The sequence below is a fragment of the Oryctolagus cuniculus genome, chromosome 7 (genome assembly GCF_051225735.1).
Source record: "Oryctolagus cuniculus isolate XC-2025 breed Fujian yellow rabbit chromosome 7, ASM5122573v1, whole genome shotgun sequence".
Classification (NCBI taxonomy): Eukaryota; Metazoa; Chordata; class Mammalia; order Lagomorpha; family Leporidae; genus Oryctolagus; species Oryctolagus cuniculus.
This window is the reverse complement of record NC_142873.1, coordinates 124,107,948-124,130,906: the sequence shown is the minus strand read 5'-3', so window position 1 is coordinate 124,130,906 and position 22,959 is coordinate 124,107,948. Positions and strand designations below refer to the sequence as shown.

The following is a 22,959-nucleotide window of genomic DNA, read 5'->3' as shown; positions in this document are numbered from 1 at the left end:
ATATTTTTTTTAAAAGAAAGATTTATTTACTTGAAAGGTGAAATACCAGAGAGAGGAAGAGAAGGAGAAGGAGAAGGAGAAGGAGAAGGAGAAGGAGAAGGAGAAGGAGAAGGAGAAGGAGAAGGAGAAGGAGAAGGAGAAGGAGAAGAAGAGAGAGGAAGAGAGAGAGAGAGAGAGAGAGAGAGAGAGAGAGAGAGAGAGAGAGAGAGGTCTTTCAACTGCTGATTTACTATGCCAAATGGCTGCAATAGTCAGGGCTAGAAAGATCAAAATCAGGGGCCAGGAACTCCATTTTGGTCTCCAACAGATGACCTAGAACTTCTTTGGGCTTCCTAGGCACATAAGAAGGAAGCTGAATCAGAAGTGGAATAGCTGGCACTTGAACCAGAATTCTGGTATGGGATACCATTATTGAGACTTCACTCTCTGTGCCAAAATACCAGCCCCTCCTCATGTATCCTTATATTACTTCAACCTCCCCTTTTACTAACTTTCCCGTTAGCATGTAGATATGCTCATCACAAAAACCTACTTCTCTTCTGTCCCTATGATGATTAGTTTTATGGTCAACTTGACAGAGTCAAGAGATGCCCAGATAGCTAGCAAAATATTGTTTCTGAATGTCCATAATGGTGTGCCCAGAAGAGTTTAGCACTGAAAACACTTGACTGAGTAACAACTTTTCCCTTACTAATGTGAGCATACCATTCATCAGGGACCTAAATAGAACAAAACAGCAGAGAAGGGGATAATTCTGTTTTCTGGATCTAGGATATTTATCCTCTGCAACCCCAGGAAACTGGAGCTGGAGCTTCTGGCTCTTGGACTTTTGGATTCATAATTTATACCAACATTCTTGTCCTCCTACCATCCCCTGCCAACGTCCTCAGGTCTTCAACATTGCACTGAATTATACAATGGGCTCCCCTGGTTCTGCAGCTTGTAGACAGTTATCACTGCAAAATTTCTTGACTTCCATAATCATATCAACATTTCTCATAATAAATCTCTTAAATATGCAAATGGAAATTTCTCTGGAGAGCCCTGACTAATACATCAATTTTATCAGTAAATAGTATAACTATACATTCATTAAAGCCAGAAATCCTGAAATATCTTTGACTTCTTCCTCTCCCTTATAGACATATCTCTCATTAAACATTTTTAATTCTATTTTGAAATGAATTTTAAAAACCTGTTCCAATAACTCCATCTTCACTATTTCAAATCACCATCTTTTATAGCCATATTACTTTAAAGGGCATCCTAATAGTTTTCACCATCTCAGATTTCTCCCTATCCATTCCATCTTCCATATAGAAAACACAGTTCTATTTCTAAAATAAAAGCTTGGTCGTGACATGCTCTTAAGTAAAACTCTTCAATGATTTCCCATTACACTTACTATACAACCCAAATTTTAACATAGGCTTCAAGGCTCTGCTTGATTTAACCCTTGCTTACCTCCCCATTCCCACTAGTTCCCATTTCTCACCTTCTCCTACCCCGATCTAAATATCAGCTACAACAAACTTACTATATTCTTTCCAAAGTATCATACTTTCTCTCCCTCTGCCCACAGATCCTATAGATATTCACTCTCTTATATCTATTTCTGTCTCCTCTCCAGATTGACACAGTGGGTTAAGCAGTTGGCGTCCGACATTGGAATGCCTGATTGAATTTCAACTTCTTTTTATTATTCTGTTCTAAACATAAAATTATTTCTTGCACAAGGCCTTGCCTTACCACTCTTATGCCCAAATTTTGGGTGACATGTGCATTCTACAGATTTCTGAATCTCTGTGTCTATCCAAAATTCTTATGTTGAAGCCCCAACCCCCAGGGTGGTTGCATTAAGAATAGGGACAAAATAGAAGGAATTAAGGTTAAATGTGATCATAATGTTTTGAAATGGGTCTAAAAACTAGTGTCCTTATAAGAACAGACATCAGTGGGCTTATTCTCTGAGTGCACATACTGAAGAAAGGCTATATGAGTACATGACAAAAAGGCACACATCTGCAAGCCAGGAAGAAAGCCCTCACTTGAAACTGAATTTGATGGCATTTTGATCATAGACTTCTATCCTCCAGAACTGTGAGAAATAAATTTCTCTTGGGTCAGCACACTAGTACAGTGGGTTAAGCCTCTGATATCTCAAATCCTGTGGTCAGTTTGAGTCCAAACTCTTCTATTTCCCATCCAGGTACCTAATAATGAGCCCGGGAAAGAAGTGGAAGATATCTCAAGTACTAGCCCCCTGCCACCCATGTGGGAGAAGAGAATGGAGTTCCTGGCTCCTGGATTCAACCTGGCCCAATCCTGGCTGTTGCAGCTATTTGGGGGAATGAATCAGCAAATGGAATATATCCCCATCTCTCTCTCTCTCTCTCTCTCTCTCTCTCTCTCTGTGTGTGTGTGTGTGTATGAGTGTGTGTGTTTCTGTCTCCAATCAGCCACAAGATCATGAGGGTAAACAACCAATATTCTACAATGTGCTATGTTGCTTAACTATGATATTCAGTAGATAAGATGTATTAAATGCATTTCCACTTACGATATTTTTAACTTATGATGGGTTCATCGGGGCATAACCCCATTATAAGTGCAGTAACATCTATCCCTCCACCCCTTTTTTTAGCAACAAAATCATTTGGAGCCAAGGAGGTATAGAATTTCACTTCCTACTGGGAAATCCCTCTGCAGTGCTTCAGTAGCTCTCCCCATGGGAGTTTTTTGTAGCTGAAATTTCGTAGCTGAAAGCACTATGCATCATTAGCCATCAGCTTCAGCTGAGCACTTGAGCCTGTTCAGCATTCTTTTGTGAGTATTTGATCCGCTTTTGCCTTACTTTTTGCTATTTCGAATCATCATTGTTATTTCCAAACCATCTTTACCTCCATATTCATCTCCTTCATAATGCTTCTTCCTTCTCCAAACCCAAAACCCCAACATCCTACTTCACAGAGAAAATAAGAGCAATCTGAAAGGTTTATTCACTTCATATTGCCTTCCTTCATATTTATCTACATTTGCACACTCTTACCAGTTCTCTAGTACTTAAGAGGAATATGTGTCAGTTTTTTCCAAGGCCAGTTTCAGAAGTAGGTGTGGGCCAGCGCCACGGCTCAATAGGCTAATCCTCTGCCCGTGGCGCCAGCACACCAGTTTCTAGTCCTGGTTCGGGCGCCGGATTCCGTCCCAGTTGCCCCTCTTCCAGGCCAGCTCTCTGCTGTGGCCCGGGAGTGCAGTGGAGGATGGCCCATTGTGAGCACTCAATATGATAATGTATATCAATTATTGGGATTCCACTTAGTTAGAACTCACAAATACATGCTATGACAACTGCTGCTTCCTGTGCCATTGTCCCCAGCCTACTAAAGGACTTTAAGTTACAGCCTTTACTTTCTTCCCTTTAATGAAGAAAAACAAGGAGACCCTCTAATCCAAAGCTTGCTAACAACATTCAATATGATGATCAGATTTCAGCCTCAGATTCATCTTTTCTTAGGGGAACCTCTGAATATCATAAGTGTGTTAAAGTAATAGTTAAAAACAATATATTTTCCAAATATCTCCTTTTTCTACCATGTGCTACAGTATGTTATGTTGTCATCTGGGGACACAGAAGACCCTCTAACTCCATCTTTCATAAATACCTGCATATTTGGAATTACCCCATCAGAGAACAAAGGGAGACTCAGTTTAGGAAATGCTCATTTATATATAAAGCAAAGATATTAGCTGTGTTTTATAGCCCTCTCAACAACAACCACCATATTCTTCACTAAGTCCCTTAGCGTCTACTGCACAAGCAATGGAAACATCCCCTAAAACTGGTCACACAAACTTTAAAAAGGGAACTATCTCACACAAAGCTCCCCCACAGTAGTAGTACTCTAGGAAACTGATCTTAATATTTAAAAAATACTAATGAATTAATGTGAGGAACTTGTTCCAGAGATTTGATTATTTGCAGTGATGCTTAAAATATCTTTTTCCTTTGTAATAAGATACAAAGTCCATTGGTAATGAGTAAAGAACCTCAATAACAATTTAAATCTGCTGCTCCAATTAGCCTATTTAAAATCAATGCAACATTTGTCAAAATATTCATTTTCTCAAACTCAATAATATTATCTAGAAATGTAATATAAAACAAAAATGTCAAAATGTAGATGTTCACTGAAGCATTATTTATAATATAGAAAATTGGCAGTAATTTAAATGATCAAGATGGGCTACATAAAGTATTATATAAGTATAAGATAATACAGTATTTCTATAGTTTTTAATAAATAAATTTTTACATAGTAATGAAAATATGATAACACAAGATACAAACTGTACCAGGTAATATAAATTCAACTACATAAATGTGATTCGAAGAATGGAATAAAACTACAAAAATAGTAATGAAATTCTTTCTGTGTAAAACGATTTGTCTTATACTTGCTTCTGTATTTTCCATTTTTATTCATTGTATGTACAAGGATACTTTAAATAGGTCATAGGAAAATTAATTTAAAAGGTAAAATTATGGTCCAAAATTTTGAAATTCATGCAAAATCCTATACATAAATGCAATGTTAGTACATACTATGAAGGATCTTATTATAAATGTTTACTCGGTATACTGTAATGGCTAATTTTATATGTTTAAAAAGGTTTATTAACTGTAATTGTACATATTCTGGGGCTATAATATGACACTTCAATACATGTATGCAATATGCACTAATCCGATCACTGTTATCACCATTTCCCCTTGACACTGATTTTATGATTAGAGCTTTAACACTCCTTTATTCTATTTTTTCCATATATATACATATATGTGTGTGTGCATTATTATGAACTATAATCACTCCCTCTATTGTGTAACACTAAGAACTAATTAATTCCTTTGCTCTAACTCTGTAGGTACCCATTATCCAAACTCCATCTAACCCCCCACCCCAGCCTCTAGTAATCACTACTCTGTGTTCAAATTGAGTTTTTTCTTTTAGGTTCCACATATGAGGGAGAACATGCTGTGTCTATATTTCCATATCAGTTTGGTAAATCATTGAACTTTGAATATGGGTGTTCAGACTGTTCTCCACAATATGGGTGGGCCTCATGCAATCAGTTGAAGGCCTAAATAGAACCAAAACATCACACTCTCTCAGCAAGAGAGAATTTTCCAGCAGTGTACTTTTGGACTTCATCCACATTATTGGCTTTTCTGCAGTCCCAGACTGCTGGTCCACAACATAGATTTTTGATTTGCTGACCTCTACTTCCAAATTTTTATGCATCAGTTCCTCATAATATATATGTTTACTTACACACCATACTGGTTCTATTTCTCTGCAATACCCCAATTAATACATATTCACAGGTAGTAAAAACAGAGCTTTATTGAGATAGTATCTCTCCAAGGTAAAGTAGAACTCATTCATAAAGAAAACAAATGAGAGACTGTCATATATCAGTTTTTTTAAGCCACACTTATTTTGAAACCAGAAATCATGGCAAATTTCATGCTTCCAGAAAGCATGAAAAACAAAATATAAATGCTCAAATAGCTTTGGTCGCTGTGAATTCAGCCCCTACATCCCTACAGGACAATGCTGCCTTCAAATGTATAAGACATATCTGGAAGAGCAGTTTGATGATCAGATGGAACATGTCAACATGAAAAGATCCATAAAATGTGTGTTCATAATAACCCAAAATTTTATGTGAATGTAACCATATATATACATACCCAATTGCAAATAGTCAAACCTACACCAAAACATTGCCCTACACTCCACCTGGTTCATCTTGCTCTCAGACTTAATATTACTTCTGAGGTTGTAGTGCCTGCTCAGTTACCTCTTTTAAACACTCGCCTTAATTTTGGCTTATCAGATTCTAGCTGTCTACCTCGTGCTCCAGTTTTTGCAATTGTATGCCTATTCTTGAATTCAGGGCTATGACAGCCTCAGATAAGACTGCTTTCTCCAACTTCTGTCCTAGACCCAGTTGATTCTCCAGAACAACCATACAAGTAGAAAACATTTTGGAAAATACATTAATAAATTTATAGAGCAAAATATTAAGAAATGGGTTTATATTTGGTCTATAGTTAAGCTGTCAGCTAATGCTCACATCCAAAATAAGAGTGACTGGATTAGATTCCCAACTCTGCTCCCAACTCCATCTCCCTGCTGATGTATATCCTAGGAGGTAGCAGGTGATGGTTCAATTAGTTGGTTCCCTTTCTACCCACATGGGAGACCTGAATTGAATTCCCAAATTCTCAGGTTGGACCCAGCTGCGGTGGACATTCAGGGAGTGAACCAGCAGACTGGAACATTCTCTCTCTTCTCTCCCTTTCTCTCACTTATTCACCCTCTATTTCTCTCTCAAATCAATCCATAAATTTTAATATTCAGAAGCAGGAAAGAAAAATATATATTCTGTTATTTTTAACTGCTGAATAAAGTTATTAGTACAATCTATAAATGGTTAGCACTTATAATATGGAAAATTGTTTTTAATTTATATTTATTTGCTTTCAATTATTTGAAAAGCAGAGAAGGAAAGATAAAACAGAAACATCTTTTACCCACTGGCTCACTCTCCAAATGCCCACAATGGCCAGGGCTGGGCGAGGCCACAGCCAGAAGTCCAGGAAATCAATCTGGATCTCCCATGTAGGTGGCCGGACCAAAGTACTTGAGCCATGATCTGCTGCCTCACAGGATGGACATTAGCTGTAAGTTGGATCAGAATCAGGCAAACCAGGACTCTAACACTCCAATTTGGGATGTGGGCATCCCAGGTGGCAATACAACTACTGTGGCAAATTCCCACCCTGGTAAAAATTCTTTATATCTGTATCTTCAAGTTAAGCAACATATTCCTTGTCACATATGACAGGGACCTCAACCACATCTTCTCAGTTTAAATTACTTCATTTCTCTCTGCCTCTACAACTATCTATCTCTTTCCCTCTTTCCTCCATGCCCCTTCTTTCCCTTTTTCTTTCTTTCATTTACTCTCCAAACTGGCAAACTAATGAAATTGGTACTGACACTTTTGTTGTAACCCACGTATTGACTTTGACTTTCTAAGACAGTTGTATAGTACGAAACAAAGACAGCTAGTCCTATTTTTAAAATTATGCAATTCATATGCAAAGACAATTTGGGTATGACATTATTCAGAAAGTTATATTTTAAGGGAAATCCTGATCAATGTCATAAAATTCACCTAAGTAAAATTTGTAGAAAAGAGACACCTTTGAAGCAGGGATAGTGGTGCAGGAGTGAGTGGGGAGTAGAAATAAGGAATAGGGTCTGGGAGAACATACTATACTTCTTCACTGAATATGGGTACAAACACAACACAAAGACCCTGAATAAAGTGAAAACAGGTGATATTGCTATTTAGAGATTTCATAGTAAAGAAGAGATTAGATGAAACTACGTTTAAAATCTTACTCAGGGGCTCACTACTTTTGTTACCTTGTTAAAATTAGTAAAATCATCAGTTAATAGCTTAATCTCTATTTTTAAAAGATAATGATATCTGTCTCAAAGGATTACAAGAAATATCAAATAAGAAATTAGGGCAGAAAGTCAGTAAATGCAAATTACTTCCTCAGAATGAATGAAATTCCAATTTTCTTTGATACAATTTCAACTACTCTGCATAAGAGGACAGAAATATTTTGAGTCCCAAACTGAAGATTGTATCAGTCTGATATATTCAAGCACAAATTGAGAAAGGTTAAGTCTAAAAGAGGCAGGGTGGGCAGGAAAAAGACAGAAGCATGATAGCACTTTCCTTCCAAAATGACGTAAACAGTCTTACAAAATTTTTATGTGGGTCTCTAAGTACCAAGATGCAGGAACCTGGTCCAGGAATAACTAGCCTCTCTGTAGGCCTTGCTGGAACTCTTATTGAATATAAAATGGCTGAACCTCTTATGGAAGCACATTATGGACCATGGACTCAGATGTACTTGTTCCAAAAATGGGGGAGCAAAGCTGGCAGAGCCCCAGGATAGGGCCATGTTTTGTTCAGTTGGCTGCATTCCCAAGCAGGACTAGAAACTTGTATGCAGTATGCTATTTTCGACTTCTGCTCACACTGAAGACAATATGCTCTTAACATTTCCCCATGTTATTTCCCTGCTATGAGTTTTCAAGACCAACTACTATTTAGACCAACAAAATCACAAGGTTCTGGAATCCCCCCAGTCTAGGGTCTGAAAAAGCACAGGCCAAACATAAGCTAACAAGAAGAGCATTTCTTTGAGTCAAGGTTTGTGCTAGATACTATAAATAACATTGCCAAATATTTGAACAATTTTGTGAATTGATCAATATTATCCAATAAACTGGAGAAAAGAATTTCAGCCGAACTAAGATTGAACATAATATTTCCTCAGTATCAGCGGCTGCCACCAATTAGTCAGAAGGAACAATAATCTCAAAACTGCCAGAGGCCTTTGGAACAGTGGGAAATGTCAGTTCAGTTATGTTCTAGGTGTCTTGATTTGCTTCATTTGACAATCTGCAAAAGTAAACAAACATCTTCCTTTTCTTAGATCTATTTGACCACACATAAAATGTGAACTAAATTAAGCGATCTATAAAATCTTTGATATGTCTGACAGACTAGGATCCCTCCCCTCTTGGGATGATAATGACAATAATGATTGATATTTCAGACAATGTATTAACAGCTTTATGATAAGTTATATGGAAAAGGAAGAAGAATTTCAGATAATACAGTGTGTATAAAAGGAAGGTTTTCTTAGATAGCTAACCCCTATCATCAATGTATAAAATAAACAGTGAATTAAGGACAAATAGTAGTGGCCAGCGCCACAGATCACTAGGCTAATCCTCTGCCTGCGGCGCCGGCACCCCAGGTTCTAGTCCCTGTTGGGGCACCGGATTCTGTCTCAGTTGCTCCTCTTCCAGTCCAGCTCTCTGCTGTGGCCCAGGAAGGCAGTGGAGGATGGCCCAAGTGCTTGGGCCCTGCACCTGCATGAAAGACCAGGAGGAAGCACCTGGCTCCTGGCTTCAGATCGGCACAGTACACCGGCCTTAGCGGCCATCTGGGGGGTGAACCAACAGAAGGAAGACCTTTCTCTCACTGTCTAACTCTGCCTGCAAAATAAATAAATAAATAAATAAATAAAAGGACAGAGAGTAGCTCAATATGAATAGAGTACAGAAATGGAACACATTTGAATGTAAACTAAGGAGTTAATTTTTAACTTAACAAAAATTAGAATCATTGAGAATTTGAGCAGTATATTGACAATCAAATTTGCTTTCTAAAATGTAATTTTGGTGCTTATATAGAAAATGGTTAAGAGGGAAGGTTGAGATCTCACACAGAGATGCTGAAGGTCTGAAAGAGGATAGTGGCATTAGCTTTCCCACCATTATGTTTTTATTTTTGCCTTCCCCTCCACTGGCCAGTAGATGCTTATAAGCTGGTTTGAACCCATTGAGATATCTATGAATTAAAGAAACAAATCAATAGGTATTGGTTTGTGGATGGTAGCTGAAGTTACAGAAATTATCAGAGTAGGTAGTGTACAGAGAGTAAAATGAAATCCTAGGGAACCCCAAAACTTAAGGGTCTTAAAAAGAAAAGAATACCAAAATAGAGAATGGGAAAGAATAAATAGAGATAGAAAATATAAACCAAGATAGAACATTTCTAAGCAAAATAAGAGAGAAGAGGCAGAGTGATTTACAATGTCAAATGGTGGAGGTTGGGGAATATAAGTTGAAATATTTCATGGTATTCTATAAAAATGTATAAGTATTACATATTGATACAACTTAAAAATAAAAATGATTGAAAGTCATAAGAAAATATTTAAGGGTTTATCAAAGAAGAAATTGCAATAGAATTGTGAATGTAGCTTCCTCTTCCGGGACGGTGCTTAGAGGCAGCCACATTGGTCCAGCGTTTGACGTACCGCCGGAGGCTCTCCTACAATACAGCCTCCAACAAAACCAGACTGTCCCGAACTCCTGGTAACAGAATTGTTCACCTTTATACTAAGAAGGTTGGGAAGGCACCCAAATCTGCATGTGGGGTGTGCCCAGGCAGACTTCGTGGGGTTTGTGCTGTGAGACCTAAAGTCCTGATGAGATTGTCTAAAACCAAAAAGCACGTCAGCAGGGCTTATGGTGGTTCCATGTGTGCTAAATGTGTCCGTGACAGGATCAAGCGTGCTTTCCTTATCGAGGAGCAGAAAATTGTTGTGAAAGTGTTGAAGGCACAAGCACAGAGTCAGAAAGCTAAATAAAAACATGAAACTTTCAAGTAATTAAAAATCAAAAAAAAAAAAAAAAAAGAATTGTGAATGTAACACCAGAGTGCAGAAGGTTGGAGACTGACTGGGAACTGAGGAAATACAAGCAGTGAATACATGAAACCTCCAAAAGAACACAATAATCTTCCAGAATCAGATCCCGAACTGGAGGAGATCTATGAAATGACAAAAAAAGATTTCAAAATAATGATTGTAAGGGAACTCAATGAGATGTAAGAGAGTGCAGATAGACAGATTAAAGAAGTGAGAAAATCAATGAGTGATCTGAATGAAAATATTACTAAGGAGCTAGAACTCATTAAGAAGAATGAAATAGAAATTTTGGAGATGAAATCTTTAATCTGTGAAATAAAAATACCATTGAGAGCTTTAACAACAGAATGGACCAAATGGAATGAAGAATTTCTAATCTCAAGGAAAAGAATTTTGAAATAACCCAGACAAAATAAAGAGAAAGAATGAAAAGAAATGAAGAAAGCCTATGCAAAATATGAGATAGCATTAATTGACCAAATATTCATATTATACATATTCCTGAGGGAGAAGGAAAGGGAAAAAAGGTGTTGAGAACCTGATAAATGAAATAATAGTTGAAATTTTCCCTGCTTGAAAGAGACATGGACATCTAGATACAAAAAGCTCAAAGAACCACAAACAAACTCAACCAAAAAAGATCTTTTCCAAGGCATACTGTAGTCAAAGTGTCAAAAATTAAAGACAAGAAGAGAATGCTAAAAATAGTAAAAAGAGCATCAAGTTACATATAAAGGAAAATCAAAAAGATTAACATAAGATTTCTCATAGAAACCCTACTGGCCAGAGGAAAGTGGAATGATATATTCAAGGTCTTAAAAGAAAACAAAAACAAAAACAAAAACAAAAGAAAAAATATCATATCCATAGAAGCTATCCTTGAAAAGGGAAGGATAAATGAAGTATGTTTCAGATAAGCAAAAACTAAGAGTTTTCAGCACCACTAGACCAGCCTTACAGGAAATTCTGAAAGGCATCCTGCATTAGAAGTAAACATGAAAAAACACGACACTACCAAATTTACTGACAGAGCAGGTACAATCATTATCTAATCATCAAAATGACAATTCTTAGTTCTTGTCCATCAATACTAGCCTTGAATGTAAAAATTCTCGAACCAAAAGACGGGTCAGCTGAATTGATAAAATACCATAACCTCACTATATACTGCCTGTATAAACTCACTCCATAAAGATGCACACAGACTGAAAGTGCTCCCCTTCCTATCCAGCTCCCTGCTAATATACCTGGGAGAGCAGCGAAGATGGCCCAAGTGCTTGGTCCCCTGCACCCAAGTAGGAAACTTGGAAGAAACTCCTGGCTCATAGCTTTACCCTGGTCCAGTCCCAGCCATTGCAGCCACTGAAGAATAAACTAGTGGATGGAAGATCTGTCTCTCTCTCCCTCTGTCTCTCTTTGTAACTCTGCCTTTCAAATAGATAAAATAAATCTTTAAAAACAAATAAACAAAAAACAATTAGGTGACCTTGAATAGAATAACTATTAAAATGTAGAGAGGATGAGGAAATTATGAAAGAAACAAAACTAGAAAAAAAGAGTTGAACTGAAGGTTAAGATAAAGAATTTGAAATTTATCCTTGAAACAAGAGTTTAGAAATGGAATTTGAGGAAGTTAATGACTTGATCTGGATAGCATTTTATTTTATTTTTTAAAGATTTTATTTATTTATCTGAAAGGTAGAGTTACAGAGAGAGGGAGACAGAAAGGTCTTCCATCTGTTGGTTCACTCCTCAGATGTCTGCAACAGCCAGAGCTGAGCCAATCTGAAGTCATGAGTCAAGAGCCTTTTCTGGGTCTCCCATGGCAGTTGGGCCACCCTCTACTGCTTTCCCAGGCCATAGCAGAGAGCTAGACAGGAAGAAGAGCAGCCGGGACCACAACCTGCACCCATATGGGATGCCAGCACTGCAGGCAGAGTCTAAGCCCACTATACCACAGTGCTGGCCCTTGGATAGTATTTTAGAACTACCCCTTTAACAACTATGTGAAAAGCAAATTACAGCAATAAAGCCTAAAGGTCATAAAAATCACTTATTTTTTAGCAGATTAAAACACTGAGGCTTACAGAATGAAGTGAAATTAATTTGCTCCAAATCAGTAGCAGAATCCTCATTCACCATCAGGTTATTAAGTGTTAAAAAATGCATATTTTTACAATACTCTACCACCCCTCAGTGAAAGGACTTGCAGGACATGTGGAAACCAGGGAGTTGCATGAAGCAATATTCTCTACAACATTGCCTTTGAGGGGATATACCATCTAGTTAAAATGGATTACCCTTAAATTGAAATTCCAGTGGTCAATGTCAAAAGTATCAACTTTCCAATGAGGCAAAAAAATGAACATAGCTCTTGTTAAGGATATAACAAATTTTTCACTGTTTTTTTAAAAACAAATTGTCACATTTTTATGAATATATACTAACAAAATTAGGAGTTAAAATTTACCCAGCTGATTATATATATATTACAATAAAAATAAGATATAGATGCATATGTATATATATATATATATATATAGAGAGAGAGAGAGAGAGAGAGAGAGAGACATCTGTAGTTAAATCAGATGCAAGTTTATTCCCAGATGTTTGAATTTAGAATATCAGCTATGGTTTGGTGGAAAAGTTCTAAATTTAAAAGTCAGTAACTTTGGTTCATATCCAAGTGCTACATCTTACTAGCTATGCAATTTGTGGTATATTATTCATATCTTGAAGCCACTATTTTATCATTTGTAAAGGAATAATTACAGAGTTACTGTGGAGATCAGATGGCATATGAGTATATTTTGTAAAAAAGTTAGACAAATTTAACAATATAATGTTTAAGAGTCCAAGTCTTTAGCAGGACTCATTCCCCATTCTAAAAGTTAGTAACTGTGCCGCCTTTGATAAGTCATTTAGCCTAACAGAGCTCTAATTTCTTCATGTTAAAAATGAGGCTCATAACAGTTTTATCTGATAAGATTTTTATATGGATTAAACATTAATAAATAGAGTATAAATACACATATATGTATGCATACAAATTAATACACACAGAATACAGTCTGCAGCTGGGTAGTCACTCACTGCATCTTAATTATTTTTATTACATAGCCATACAAGGCAGGTAACTCACAGTCAGTCACAACAATGGTAAAAGAAAAGAAGCAAGAAAAAACATGAACACACTAAGAAAGCTGAAATGACTGAAATGTGTGTTATGATAATGAAGTTGAAACTACTAAAAGATTGGGAGATATAAGTCACTGCTCTGTAACTAAGTAATTCAGTCTAGTACTGTCCTCGCTCATTGTGTTGGTTTCTGGATCTATAGACCATAAGTGGTGGAGACATGTGGCACAACTGCTAAGAAACTAAAATTGTAGGTATACTCTTATAGATAAAGAGAGAAACAAATGACCAGAGAAGGCATCTACGCAAACACCACGCCCTGAAGAAGAATACCTGGGCATTTTGTTACGGAAACAAAGGTCGATTTTTAAAGCTAAAGTTCATCAAGTCATTCATTAAGTTTAAGAGTCAAAGAAATAGAGTGACCAGAGAGCAAGAGAGGAGTGAAAGAGTAGAAGCCTAAAGGAAGAACTAGTCTACACACAGAGCCTGCCCACCTGGAAGTCCCTTCTTGCTGTATCATATAATGAAGTTCTTTAGATTAGATAAACAAAAGCAAACCTTCAAATAATGCCAAAACATTAAATGCCGACACATTAAAGAGATCAACTGGAGGTGATTTCAATAAACTGGGGTGTATTTGCAAAGACTACCAAGAAAACAGGGAGGGTTAAGGAAGATGGTTAACTAGTTCAGTTTTAAGAGATACAAAATGACATCCTCCAAAATATACAAATGTAGAATCTCTTCTAAGACCCTCTAAGGAAAAAAGAAATGGAGTTTCTGACACCTTATAAAGTGTCCCATTCATTTCCTTCTAACTTTGAAATTCACTGGAATGATGTACCATAGTTTAAAATGAATTCTTTTTATGCATCCTCATACAGTTGATTTTTTAATTTGACATGCAATCAACTACAAATGCAATCTTATCAGAGAAAGCAATTCAGTATAGTCAGTCATTTAAAGCCATGCAAAAGAGGAGCTTTTATTGCAGCTTTAGAATTATGCATTTCACTTTAATTTTCTTAATAGATTATCTGTATAACATGGCCCAAACTGGAAAATAAAATTTTCAACTTCAGCATGTTCTGTCTACATTCACATGTACATGTTCAATCAAACACAGAAAGGCCATTCCAACGGTTTCCTTGTATTAGCTTCTTCCTAGCCTACTCTAGCTAGATCCCTGCCTCCTATCTTAGAGTGTTCCTTAGTTTCTTTTCTATTATTCTGTCTTTCCCACTCCTTCCTTATCTAAATTCAATTGCTTCTAAAATAGGGGCTACACTAACTACAGCAGCTAGAAAATTCTGAATTAAGAAGAAAGTATAAAAAGGAAATCAATAGGAGTGTGTGTTTGCCACAGAAATTCAGACATGGCCTGAAATGCCCACATCCCACATCAGAATGCCTGGATTTGAGTCCTGGCTCTGCTCCGATTCCAGCTTCCTGGGAGAGGTAAGCAAACTTTTTCCACCAAGGGTCATTTGGGTATTTATAACATCTTTCCGTGAGCCACACAAAATGATCAACTTAAAAGTTAGCTTGTCAACACATTTATTGAATTTTGAGTAGTGTCTGAAGTTGTCTTAGCAGGGCCAGAACAAAAGATTTCACAGGCCTTATACAGCCCTGAGGCTGGATGCTCCTCAGCCCTCTTGCATACCCTGGGAGTCAGCAGATGATAGCTCAGGTAATTGGGTCTCCATCACCCATCTGGAGACTTGAATTGAGTTCATAGCTCTTGACTTCTGCCTGGCCTACCCCTGACTATTGCTGACATATGGAGTAAACCAGCAGATGTAAGATGACTTTTTCTCTCTCCCCCTCTTCTCCCTCTCCCACCATATCCCAGCCTTTCAAACAAAGAAATTAAATATTTTTAAGAAAAGGAAACTAACATTTTGATTATCTACTATGTTCTCTCGCATTGTAGGAGCTTTCAAAATTATCACATTTACAGCTTTAAAAAACATTATGAAATAGATATTATCATGTCCGCTTGATAGATGGGGTCATAGAAGCTCAGAAAAGTTAAGTAATATACAGGAAATCTCAGTTATTTTTATCAATGCACTTCTTTGATGTTAGCCATGTGCTTCAATGGCCTCAAACTTCAGAATTATATCATAAATCATAGTTTTTTCTATAGTAAGTATTTTCCAATTCCAATAAATTGGCTTTCCAAAGCCAATTCTGGATTTTTGTTTCAGGAATCGATATACAGTTCTTCTTTCCCAATGCTGACAGCTTTGCATAAACAAGTTTGCCTCACAAGGAGCTGAAGTTCAGTAGTTGACTCCTACATTTCTTGCCCCACACATTCTTATGTGATTAATTTACCATTAGGACACAGAGAATTCATTTTAAACATGTCAGAACTGTCTTCAAGGATACCATAGGAGCAGAACTTTCACAGTGGTGGCTGGATAGCAATAAATGTTGGCTGAATCTACCATAAACTGCCCCGGCTGGTTTCTTATCTAGTTTAAATCCTTGAACTTTAGATTGACTCCCATTGCTAATACTAAGCACTTTCTGGTTAGGGAGTAAGTCTCCTTCCTATTGTCTAGCCATCCTAAGAAAGCAGTTATGGTCAATTCTTGAGACCATAGTTAGTTATGCTAACCACATTGCTCATCTATAATGTTGCCTCCTGGATTAAAAACAAAAATACACAAAACAAAAAAAGAAATGCTAGTATGACTTCTTACATCTAAAATAATCACTGGATTAGTTACCCAGGATCCACTGACCCTACCCCCCCAAAAGGTTTAGGTTTCTTAGCATGTAATTTAAGACCATTCATGACCTGAACTCTGCTTACCTCTCTGACCTCATCTTTGACCACCAGCCCTTTAGCAGGGAGCTCCTAATACACTGAACTCCTCAAGAGGAGAAGATCTCTCTATGGTTATGCATTTTCTCGAATTTTTTATTCTATCTGGGATGCTCTCTTCTCAGCTTTCTATACCCACCTCCCCTTTATCAAATCTTACTCACCATCTATTTAAGTATTATTTCAGTTATATTCTGAGACATCTTGGAGTTTACAGCCTCGTTTCTCTCTGTACGGCGTCCAGCTGGTGCTCACAGCCCCCACCTGGTCTCCACCCCCACCTGGCCTTCGCTCCCCATCAGCAGCGTCACGCCCCCCCCGTCCCTCCCCCCCCCCCCCCCCCGCGGCAGCTGCTTCCTAGATGCAAAGGGGCAGGAACACAAAATGATGTACCCTGAAGGGAGAGCCCACGGGGCCTTGCTGCTAGGGAGAGGGAGGCCCCTAAGACCGCGGTGCCCAGGCATTGGGCCCGAGCCCCCGAGAGCGTGAAGCTGCCTTGACAGAGGTGGGCACGCAGGGCGGGGAGGGAGCACAGGGACCCGGGTTGGGCCCAGGTGGAGCCCTAGCACTGGAGGCAAGACCCAGATGGAATGTAGAAGGGACATATTATTTTTGTGATACCCAATTCCCACTATATTTTGTGTATGTTTCTCCTAGATTTTTTAGAGATGCAGACACTACTATTATTCTCTGTATCCCAGTTCCTAGTTCTAGGACTTGAAATCAAATAAACAGGGGAAATTTGCTGAATTGAGCCTGAGCCAGGATCTCATTACTAATGCTGTTTACCCATTGGGTTTCTAATAAGACATTTCACCAAGACCTCTAATGATGCTTGTTATATATCTGCCTTGATTGGAGATTTCAAGAACCTTGGTTTTCACTCCTTGATCACTCAGTTAAATCTTACATGTGAGTCCCAGCAGTTAATCTGCTATCTTTGTCTACCAAGGAAAACATACCCAGTGTTAAGTCTTGGACATTCTAAACTGTATCCTTACCAGCCTAAATCAGGTAAAGCACATAGTGCTAGAGAGCTGTCAATAGTTCTTGAGTCCAAACTACTCTACCACAATCAAAGAGTTCAAGGTCTTTTCTCCAGATAGCAGTGTAGAGGTTTTTCATTTTAACACATTTCATTGTTACTCAGGTTTTTCTGATCTGTATTATTAAACATGTGATTTCTGGGCCTGGGACCTGGGACCTTTAAATGTATTCATATTTTTAAAATGATGTGCTCCACAATATTCTCAGATGATTGCCACACTACATCCTAGATCTTTGCCTCAAATTTTTATGATCTATCATTATTCAAGACTGTAAGGATGCCTAGGGTGGAGGTGGGCATTTGCCACAAGAGTAAAGTTTCAGCTTGTGATGCCTATTTTCTATATCAAATTTCCTAGGTCCAGGACCTGGCTCTTCTGATTCTGATCCAGCTGATTGCTGATCCATACTCTGGGAAACAGAAAGTGATGGCTCAAGTGCTTGGGTACCTGACTCTACATAGGAGACCTGGATTGAATTCCTGGCTCTTGGCTTTAGCCTAGCACATCACCAGCTGTTGTAAGCAATTTGGGAGTGGATAAACAGATGAAAGTTCTCTCCTCTCCTCTCTCTCTCTCTCTCTCTCTCTCTCTCTCTCTCTCTCAATTAAATAAATAAGCTCTTATTTAGAGAAGAGTGCCTAGAAGTAGTAAATTTTTGTTAAATTATAAGGATATTTCATGCAAGTAAATAAATTGGATATTATTTTGTTTGCCCTTTCTCCTCCTGCATTTTAGGGTCTGAATAATAAGAAAGAGACTTTATACTGAATTATAGGCAAGTGGCCTCACATTAGAAAATCGCATGAGGGCACATAATCATGCTTTTGGACAAGTCAAAACTACTTGGCTTGATCTTGGCACGTTCACAAGAATCTTAGGCACAAAAGGAGCAGAAAGAGCACTGGGGCTGGTACTGTGGCACAGCAGGTTAAGTCTCCGCCTGCAGTGTCGGAATCCCATATGAGCACCCATTAAAGTCCTGACTACTCCTCTTCCTTTCCAGCTCTCTGCCATGGCCTGGGAAAGCAGTTGAAGATGGTCAAGTGGAAGACCCAGGAGCAATTTCTGACTCCTGGCTTCAGATTGCCTCAGCTCCAGCCATTAAGGCCATCTGGGGAGTGAACCAGCAGAAGGAAGACCTTTCTGTCTTTCCCTCTCTATCTCTACCTCTGAAGTAAATAAATTTAAAAAGTCTTTATAAATCAACAATGCCAAAAAAATGACTGTACTATTGATCAAATCACTTTACCTCAAGCCTTCTGAGTTTCTTCTCCAAAAAATGGGGTTAATAATAACTATTTAATACTATATTTATGGAGAAATTTAAGAAATACAATTTATAGAAAAGTGCTAGTCATTAAAATGTAGTATATTTTATATTTGACTCTAAATAATAATTTTGCATACCAAAGAATTAATAATAAACCAGTAAAATTAATTCAATATTTTAACAATTCTGCAAATATTTGCTAAATATTTCTAGGTGTAAACCACTGTAACAGTGCACAATATAGATTCAGAAATGATCCTCATGGCGCTTGTATTCCAACTGAAGAAACTGATATAGAATGAAAATGTTAAAAATATTTAATTATCATAGTAACATGTAAACAGGTAGTATGAGAATAACACAAACACACAGAGAGGGAAAAACTCAACCAGTGGAGTCATGTACAATTTCTGTAGGGGAATTTGATGGCTGAGATAAAATGTGAAAGCTTTTACTAGATGAATGTAGGGAATCAGCTGTGCATTCCAGGAAAAGGATATACCCTGTGTTCTGTCTTGTGCCTAAAAGGCACATGTTCCAGTCAAAAGGAGTGGACAAGGCCACAGGTACTGACAGATGTGCAAGGAGTAGAGGAGAGAGCAAAGTCTAGAGACACTGGCAAGGGCTAGTTCACTAATGGAATTTGTCTAAGTCACAAGCGTAATGGGGAGGCACTACAGCTTTTAAGCAGGGGAACAATATCATGAAATTTTTAAAATTGTAAAACATACTTGTTACTTCATCATAGATAATGAATTGTAGAAAGTTAATAGTGGATGAGGGAGGCTGCTAGTTGAGGTGAGAGATAAAATTTTATTAAGGGTAAGGATGGAAATGAATTTGAAAGTTAATGGAAAGTAAAATCAACAGAGCTTTATAATTGTTAAGATAAATATCATTCACTGTAATACTAAAGCAATATAAAACAATACTAGTATTATAATGTTTACACATTGCAATGTTTTCCCAAACAGTCTCCTTACTTGGCCATCAGCTACTGGTGGTCTATTACACAGAAAGCATTATATTCAGTGCTCTGTTTGGCAGAAATCAAATGTAAAACAGAGGTATCTTCAAGAAATTTATGATCGTAAGAGGAGATTTAATAGTACCTGTAATCTTGACAACAATTCTATGATGTAGATAATATATTTCCTATTTGACAACTGCATATGCTGAAACCAGAGTGTTTATTAAAAGTGGTTCAGCCAGGGAATGGCAGATACTACAAACCCCACTCTCTTTTCAGAAATGACTTTCCCAGCACTGTGTGCTTGTTCTTGGAATAAAAAAAGGATGCTTTCTGGACTCCTGCTGATCCCTTCTGGATCCCACTAATTCTCACTCAAAGGTATATTTCTAACAAGCAGAATAACAAGCAGTACCTTTGAGAATTTTATATTTCAGTAAGGGATCAGCATCACGGTCTACTCTATCCCAATGAAAAAATAGATTATATCCATTTTCTTAGTGTTCAGATCACTGTTCAAGTGCCCATAATTTTAGGTGACATTTCCCTATGAATGAAAAGCAATATTGGTATAAATCCTATCATTAGAGACAAAATGAAGTAGAGTTACCCATGCCACAGAGAGCATATATAAGAATGATATAAAGCTTTGTACTTGGGGACCAGCAGTGTGGCATAGCAGGTAAAGCTGTCTTTACCCCATATGGGCGCAGGTTCATGTCCTAGCTGCTCCACTTCAGATCCAGCTCTCTGCTACGGTCTGGGAAAGCAGTACAAGATGGCCCAAGTCCTCGGGCTCCTGCACCCGCGTGGAAGACCTGGAAGAAGATCCTGGATCCTGGCTTCAAATCAACACAGCTCCAGCCATTGCAGCCAATTGAGGAGTGAACCAGCAGATGAAAGACCTCTCTCTCGCTCTCGCTCTCGCTCTCTGCCTCTTCTTCTCTCTCTGTGTAACTCTGACTTTCAAGAAAATAAATAAATCTTAAAATAAATAAATAAATAAATAAATCTTTGTCCTCAAAGTACAGTTCTTAGATCAGCAACATCAGCATAATGTGAAAATTATCATATGAAAATGTCATCATCATGTGAAAACGTTAAAAATGGAAAACCTCAGGTCTTATTGCAGATTTAGGGAACCAGAATCTGCATTTTAACAAGATCCCCAATGATTTGTATACCCAATGATGTTTGAGAAGCACTAACATAAAGTGTACCCAAATGAATCTCTACCTCTAATATACAAAATAACCTGAAATTCTATCAGTAATACTTTTGACTTATGAAACATTGATCTGCTTTCACTTCTATTTGTATATAGCTATAAAATGATAGATACAAAAAGTAGATAGAATGCTACTCTCATGATCAAGAATAATCATATTCATTCATTCGGTCTTGTAACTACTCTACTCCAGGCCGTGTACTAGGTGTTTGGGAAAAAAGAGGTGATAAGACAGATGTACCCATCCTGAAGGAGTTCCAAGCTTGTGATTATGGAGTCAAGACATTATATAATTATCAGGGACCCAAAAAAGGGCAAAGCAATGCTAGAAAACAGGTATCTTACTGCTCAGACCACTGTTACATTTCACCATCATAAATTCCAAGGAATCATAATATGTTCAATGGAAAGCATAGGAGGAAAAGCTGGTTGGAATACTGGACATATCATGATGATATGGAACATAAAGTTCAAACTCTTCTATGCTTAGTACCCTTGTTTTTAATAACATCTATATCATTGGGTATAAGAATGTAAGACAGCTAAGCAAACTGATAGTTGGTGGCCATTCCTTCCAATATTCAATTATCTACTCTGTGCCAAGCACACAGTGGTCTCCTGCCCTGGAGACACAGGAATGAAAGAAGATTCTCATGTTCTTAATAAGCTTCCAATCAAGTGTAAAGTTATAACAAATGACAAAGGGGTAAAGCCACAGAGACTGTGTGATCGAATAAGAGAGGCACAAATCCTGTGTGAAAAGGAAAGGGGTAGGATCAGAAGAGCCAACTTTGAGAAATATATTACATTAACTTCAATGTTTCAACTGTTGTGACCAAAAATAAAAAAAAAAAAAAAAACATATTGGAGACATAAAAAAAAAAAAAAAACACAAAAAGTTAGTCCTCTGAAATACATTCTCCAATAAGGTAAAACAACCAGATTAATTATTATAATATCTAATGTATATTTAACACTTATTAAGTGTCAGGCATGGTGTTAAGTATTTTATATGCCTTATTTCTTTTAATTCTACCTGCATTGGTTTGCTATTTATGGTCCTTCCTGAAAACTTATGGTACTTTTCTATCTCTTGACTTTCTCTGCCATCTTTCCACTATGAAATCATATTTGTCTGCCAAGTTTCAAGATAAACATTATTGGTCCTATTTTAACTTCCTTCCCTCCTGCCTTTCCACTAAGCGCTGTTTGACGCCCACCCCACCTCCAGTTCTATCGATATAGATTCCACATTTAGATGTACTATCCATTTTTCTCATATTTAAAAATGGTCCAAGAAATGTGTCTTTCATTGCAGTAACTCCTGTTTTGAAATACTTCTCTGAGCCAAGAACTTTATTTCTTCCTAAGAGAAATTCTTTTGCAGATACATTATAGTCTTAAGCAATACATAGATATTTACAAAATCTGAGAGTTCTAGGACATACCTTAGTTCTAGGACAAAGCCTTAGACTTTGCTGTACTAATTTCAACAATCTACATGTAGGCACAAGAGTTGATTATATTTTAATTAAATCATCTTTTATACAAACTGTGGACATAGAGCAAAACATCTCTATTACAACAGAAAATTTTGCAGCCAATTTCATGGGAGTTTAAAAAAAAGGCACCAAATTGTGCTTCTCGACACATCCTTAAAATATGTTATTTCTGTGTCTTCACAAAAAGATGGAGATATGACTTTCAGAGAAATTCATTTCCAAGTTTTTCTTCTTTTTCTTTTTGAATAAAGTTCTTAACTAGGTCAGGCTGTCTGCCTGACTTTCAACTTGTTTCAAAAAATACTTCTTTGATTTTGAAAATTGGACAATGCATTTTTTTATCAGAACAACTGAATTAGTGTATATCAGTGTGATACAGAACTGCTGCTAACCTCAGAACAGGAGATGATCAAAAGTCTTATGTCACTCATCAAAATGTAAGATCTCAATGTAAGTACTTTGAGTTGTAAATCCTCTAAGTGTATATCTGGCTATTTCATACTTTCTTGCTTTTGCTGGTCTTCCTCCATACTTCAAATCCCACCTTCCCTTTCTCTACCTGGCTAATTCTTAAATATTCTT

At 37.4% G+C, this 22,959-nt stretch overlaps 1 protein-coding gene, 1 long non-coding RNA gene and 1 pseudogene across 8 annotated transcripts in view; 2 read left to right on the top strand and 1 right to left on the bottom strand.

Moving 5' to 3' along the window:
• Positions 1-10,366, top strand: part of LOC103350281 (large ribosomal subunit protein eL34 pseudogene) — a 98,302-nt pseudogene extending 87,936 nt beyond the window's left edge.
• The window catches only part of LOC100353437 (AGBL carboxypeptidase 4), a 1,500,799-nt gene that overhangs the window by 925,055 nt on the left and 552,785 nt on the right, over positions 1-22,959 (bottom strand). The window lies entirely within an intron of this gene.
• Positions 14,938-18,635, top strand: LOC149125717 (uncharacterized). Of its 2 annotated transcripts, none has more exons than XR_016236758.1 (3): positions 14,938-15,321; positions 17,765-17,924; positions 18,411-18,635. It is a non-coding gene; the product is annotated as an uncharacterized LOC149125717 (long non-coding RNA). The 2 variants fall into 2 exon arrangements; XR_016236757.1 differs by lacking the exon at positions 14,938-15,321 and adding an exon at positions 16,708-16,863 and having other exon boundaries at positions 18,411-18,626.